Source organism: Pimephales promelas, chromosome 17 (assembly GCF_988280905.1).
Source record: "Pimephales promelas chromosome 17, fPimPro1.hap1.1, whole genome shotgun sequence".
Lineage (NCBI taxonomy): Eukaryota > Metazoa > Chordata > Actinopteri > Cypriniformes > Leuciscidae > Pimephales > Pimephales promelas.
The window spans coordinates 23,219,368-23,225,367 of record NC_142785.1 but is presented as its reverse complement, the minus strand read 5'-3'; positions in this window follow the sequence as shown (position 1 = coordinate 23,225,367).

The following is a 6,000-nucleotide window of genomic DNA, read 5'->3' as shown; positions in this document are numbered from 1 at the left end:
TCACAAAATGAAAATAGGCAGGAAACATGAAGACAACCCTCAAATATCTGTTATTACTTTGCCATAAATGCAGACATTTTTCAAATTATTCTTCAGATGAGAGTTTCGACCGATAAAAGCAGAGTTCACATTGCAAACTTTGATTTGAAGTAAAACAGTACAGAGTGCAACAGTTGGGTTCTAGAGGTACAAACTCTGTAAATTTCCATTTCCATTTATGGAAATTTATTTTTAATGATAACTTATAAATCTTTATAAGTCAGCCTAACTGTGAGCTTCGATTGATTTGCTTCAATAATTCACTATAGTTTTAAAATAATTGTGCTTAAAAGCGGAATTAGTGGTAAAAAAAATACATCATCCCTGATGCTGTTTTTAGAAAATTCAACCAATCTAAGAATCTAAACAAGCTAAATGCGGCATTTCAAGCTCTTTATCTCCGCCCACTCCCATGAAGCACTGCGATTGACAAGTGAATTGGTCATCATTTTTAATAAGCCATTAAGTTGGCTACACAGTCTTGTACCTTTGTATTTTTGTCTGCTTTTCAAACGATTTTTTTTCGTTTCACATCAAAGTTTTTAATGTTATGATTCACCTCAAAGCTAGTTGGCTCGGTTCATGGCTTATTACGCTTTAATGAAGACCCCTTTTTTATCCATATGGGAGAAATTAATTTTAAAAAAATCCTTCCGGAACCAGTGCCACTTAAAAAGTGGGCACTCTACATAATTCTATTTGAGAATCATAAATATATTTAAATTTGTTGTCTTACCTCATGAGGTATTTGAAATGATGTTAACGTAAAACAATTGAGTTATGCAATTGTTTTTAATTAAAAAAAAATACAATATATTTGAAGTTTAATGAAAAATATTCCAGTATATAAATATAAAAGTTATTTGGGGATTTTTTTTAACATTTATCCATTTAACATTAACATTTTATCCATTAACATTTAAAATATCCACTGGAGGTTATCAAGATGTAAAACAAACAAAAACAAAACTATTAAATGTGATCTAACAAAGGTAAAGAGATAGTATTAACCATATATGCTGTTTATATTGCTTGTAATTGGGATGAAGGAAACATCTGTTGAGTATTTTAACATAGAATTGTTTGATTGTGTTGAATTAAAAACCCCAAAATGCAGCCGGTGCACCAGACCCACGAACACTGGCTGAATAACAAAAATATGAACACCACACAAGGGTTAATAAAGTCATTGTCAGTTATTGGTCCAATGCCTTATCACACTTGATGAGCTTATCAATCTTATTAGGTCTTCTGTGGCTTTTTTGATGTGACATATTTACAGACCCTTATGGGAATTCTGACGGAGGTGTTTTTTGCAGCACCTCTGCTGTACAGCACACCTGAAGAAGGTGCTGGCGGGAGTTTGCATCCTTCTGCTTAACACACGGCAGCTGTGCTGAAGGAAGGTGAGGAAAGACTGTGCTAATTTGCAGGCTGTTAGTTTGCATGAGACCAGTGTGCAAGCTCCATGGGTATGTTCACAGACAGTGCTGACAAGAGCAGAAGTCAATTTTGATGTCTTGCTTTATGATGAGCATGATATTTCAGCTTGTGCCTTGGTGCGTGTGTGTGGTCCTGGTAAACCCTACATTATGGGGATCAAATGTCTCCACAAAGATAGTAATATTTGACCTTGTCATTTTTTTGGTCCCCAAGAGGAAAACAGCTTATAAACCATACTAAATTATGTTTTCTAAAACTGTAAAAATGCAGAATGTTTTCTGGGAGGGTTGTATTTAGGGGTAGGGATATGGTTAAGGGACAGTATAAAAACCATTATGTCAATGGAAAGTCTTGTATGGAAACCAATCATCAAAAAAGTGTACTTTCCTGTGTGTGCAACATGAATCTCATGTGATCCTGTGCATGAGGAGTTTCTTTAGTGAGAAACCTGCTTGTTTATGTGTCATGTAATATCGGACTTGTGGTACGTGTTTTGATATGTGTGTGTCTTTGTGCTTGTGTGTCTGTATGTGTCAGGTTCCTGTCCTGTGTGTATGTGAGTGTACATGTTCTTGCTTTTGTGTGTGTGTGTTTGTACTGTCGGCTCAGGTTATGTTGATGCTGAATGCCCACTCCTCGAGGGCCTACTGGCCTGCAGGGCGGTCTTTCTCTCATCAGCAGCATTAGGGTCCGGTGCATGATGGGTCCTGACCCCTGGGAGGGCCATAACCAACCTAAGCTCTCCTCCTGGCACCACTCACTCACGCTGTGTGTTACATAGATGGCAAACAGGCTCCTTTTTAAGCTGTTTTAAAAATTACTAGTTAAGAACCACACGCTAGTTCAGTTGAGGCGGAGAGCTGAGAGAGACCTCTTTTCTGAGCAATAGGTACCGAAAAGGTCAATTTTTGTCTTCCTTGAAACTAACATCATACATACTTTTTGAAAAGTGTCAGTAAAGACATTTATAATGTTACAAAAGATTTCTGTTTCATTCAAACGCTGTTATTTTGAACGCTCTATTCATCAAAGTATCCTGAAAACAATTATCACCGTTTTCCCAAACATATTAATAATCTAAATAATAACATTAATAATAAACAAATTTACATTTTACAGTATACTGGATTAGATAGCAGTTGTTTGAATAATATTTCACACTATATTATTGAGTTCTGACTCGAAACTGTGATTTCAGCACCGCATTACAAAACGAACAGAACAGCATTTTGAGCAAAGATTACAAAAACTAACATGCGCTAATAAATAGTCCATAGTAAAGAGAACACTATTAACCCAACAGAGTTTATTTCACTCAAGTATTACTTAATTAAAGTTAATTGTACTTAAGTACATGCAAATGTATAGAGAATATCTCTTTGTTAGTTATAATGGCACATTCAAGTGTGCTATTGCTAGCTAGCAGCTTATTGTATACGTTTTGAGTTAACACGATGTTTATGCAGTCAAATTGTATGACTCGGTTTAGTCAAGATTTCAATTTGCAATTAACATGTATGTGTGGAAATCAAAATTTTAAGTTTGTGAGCTTTACAAATTAGAAGCAACTGATTGCTTAAAATTCTTTGAGTTCTGCCAACTTATCATCCTTACCTGTGCTTGGCCAAAGGTGAGACTTAAGGCCTGATGGAAGAGTGACCATTACAATGAAACCGACAGTAAGGCAGGGAAAGCCTGAAAATGTGAAGTGACAAAGGGTGCCCTTTGTGTGTGAACTGATGGGGTAGAGGACTGACAAGGTGCTCCCTCTAGGGGTTAACCTTCCAGTCCGGATCAACTGCTAAATCTAGGTCAGAAAAAGAGGGGGAGGGTAAGTTACAGAGATGGTGGAGAGCAAAGAGGAACATTTTGAAGAAACGGTGATTAAGATGAGGGCATAAGCATTTGGGTTGCCTTAAAGTGCCACATTATGCTTTTTCGAATATAACCTTTCATGCCACATGTAATATTGCTGTATGTGAATCCAAAAGGTCTGCAAAGTTTCAAAGATCAAAGTGTATGACAAATAAGTTTTTTTTTCTCCTAAAAGAAATAATCACATCTGAACTGCCGTAACAAGTTGTCAGAAATCCCAGTCTCGCTTCCTGTTACCTACTGTAACAATGTAACAAATTAGCATAATACCAGCCTATGGTCTTCATTGGCAGCCCGCTAAGTAGTAGATGAGGCCTGGAAGAGTTTGGTCCATGTTGTTGAAAGAAGACGCTGTTTCTATAGCGTTGCGAAAGCAAATCCATTTTGCATGCAATTTGAAAGGAATGAGGACTTGTGGTGGAATTTTGAACATTTTTACTGTTTCTATAACTGTGTATCAAACACTGAGGAAGCCTCCAGAGATGAAATTCAAATATGCTAAGAGATGTTTTGTATTCGACACGTGCTGCAAGCAGTAGACCAATCACAACAGATTGGGCGTCTGACCAATCAGAGCAGAGTAGGCTCACGGAAAGGAGGGGTTTAGAGAGACTGAACCTTCGAACGAACAATTTGGTAAATTCTGGAGAAAAAAAAGTAAACTAAAGTGTTTTTTGACCTTGGATGCATGTAAACCTATTGTAGGAGACCTCCAAAACAACATTAGGAACTTTTAAAAATGGCATAACAGAGACACTTGAAAGGAGAACTCAAGTGAAAAATGAACCTTTGGTCTAATAAAACATCGGTACCTAGTCAACCGTTCTCTGAGATTTGTTTTCATGATAATCGAATCTAAAGAGTTTTATCTATAAAAACTGTTTGGCGTATAATGCTACTGGGGGCATTTACTAAGTAAAAAGAAATCGCTAGTTTATACCATTAATAAGGCTCAAAATAGCCCCACACTAACACAGTAACATAATGAGGGTCCATACATGCAAAATGAAGCATTGAGAACTTTGTAAGTGTACAGACCGTTTAATAAGAAGATACTTTATAAAGACAGTTCACTTGTGATCTAATGAATTTTCCATAATGACCAACAGAAAGTTGCTTGGTTTGAATGTGACTTCTGTGTGAGCTGAGCTTCACACATTGACCATTGACACTGGATCAGTTTGGCAAACATTTTTCGCTAATGTGGCTCACCTTTAAGAGTCTGAGATATTTTGAAAAATATACATGAAAACAGAATAGTTTACATGCACATTCTTGTCATAAATATCATGAGAGCAGAGGAGAACAAAATCCTCACTTCCTGGGAAATTGGGGCAAATATGTATTTTATTACAAATCTATAATAAAAATGGAAGTTGCTACAATCAGGGAAGCCACTAGATCTTTTTTCCCCCCGGCATCATAACTTGCGTCTCAAAGCGTGCAGATGAAATGCAATAAATGTTTACGATTTTCAGCTTATTTAATTAAGTTTTTCATCCACTCGCAAACCCCCTTGAATTTTCCTCAAACCCCCATTTGGAAATCCCTGCTTTAAACCGTACAGTTTATGTACAGCAAGCTCATTGTAAGAAAGAATTATGGGAATCATCAACAGGTTCTACCACGACTCATGTTGGCAAGAGGTCACACATTCCAGGACTGATGCATTTTGGTCTCTGTTCTAGGCATTTCATTTTGATGGTGATTGTTGTTGTGGTTTACCTCTTGGTAATTTGTTCACTATGCTTTCCACTAGCATTTTAGCACAAACTGACCCTTACATTCTATTAATTAAAATTAGCATCCATCCCCTTAGCATTGACTTGTTACGTCAGATAGAATCAACTTTGTGTCAGCAGGCCCGAGGGTCTCTGGCCCTAACGAGCCCAAGATCCTAATTAGGGACAGAAGAACTGAGGGGGAGCGGGGAGGGGGGCAGAGGGCCAAAGAGGGTCCTGCTGGGATGAGCATGGCCACGGGGTACGCGGTATTTATACTTCACGCACCTATGGTACACATGGTGTGGTTAAGACCAGAATGGAACTGGACCCAGGCAGCGCCTCACACCCCAGCCATCACAAACACTATCAGTCCAGATGGGAGGACGGAGAGGGAGGACAAAGAGAGAATGAGAGAGGGGGAGAGAAAGGTGGGAGGATGTTTAAAATGAGAACAAAGAATAAACTGGGGTCAGAGAGGAAGTGAGTCAAAGATTGGAGAGAGAAATAGACAAACTGAAGAAATGCACCAAAGGTTGCTTTTGTGGAATGTCTATTGATATCAGTGTGGCTAGGCAGAGGAAACAAACGTTTTATTTACTTCCTTCTTTTGTGATGTATTCATGTCATTAAAAAACAGATATCAAATAAAGTTTCACCCCCAAATGAAAATTCACAAATTATTTCCTGAATTACTTTCTTTCTTCTATGGAATGCTATATAGGCTTATCAAAATGTCTGAGCTATCCTTTATTTGTGCAAGGAAAGTAGATGGGGACTAGAAGCTGTCAAGCACCAAAAAGGACAAAAAAAAAAAAAAGCAGAAGCCTTGTAAAAGCCTTGTATGTGAGTATGCATAATATGCATACTAAATATAAAGTCTCACAATCGCTTTGTTTGAGGAACAGACTAAACAGACTTT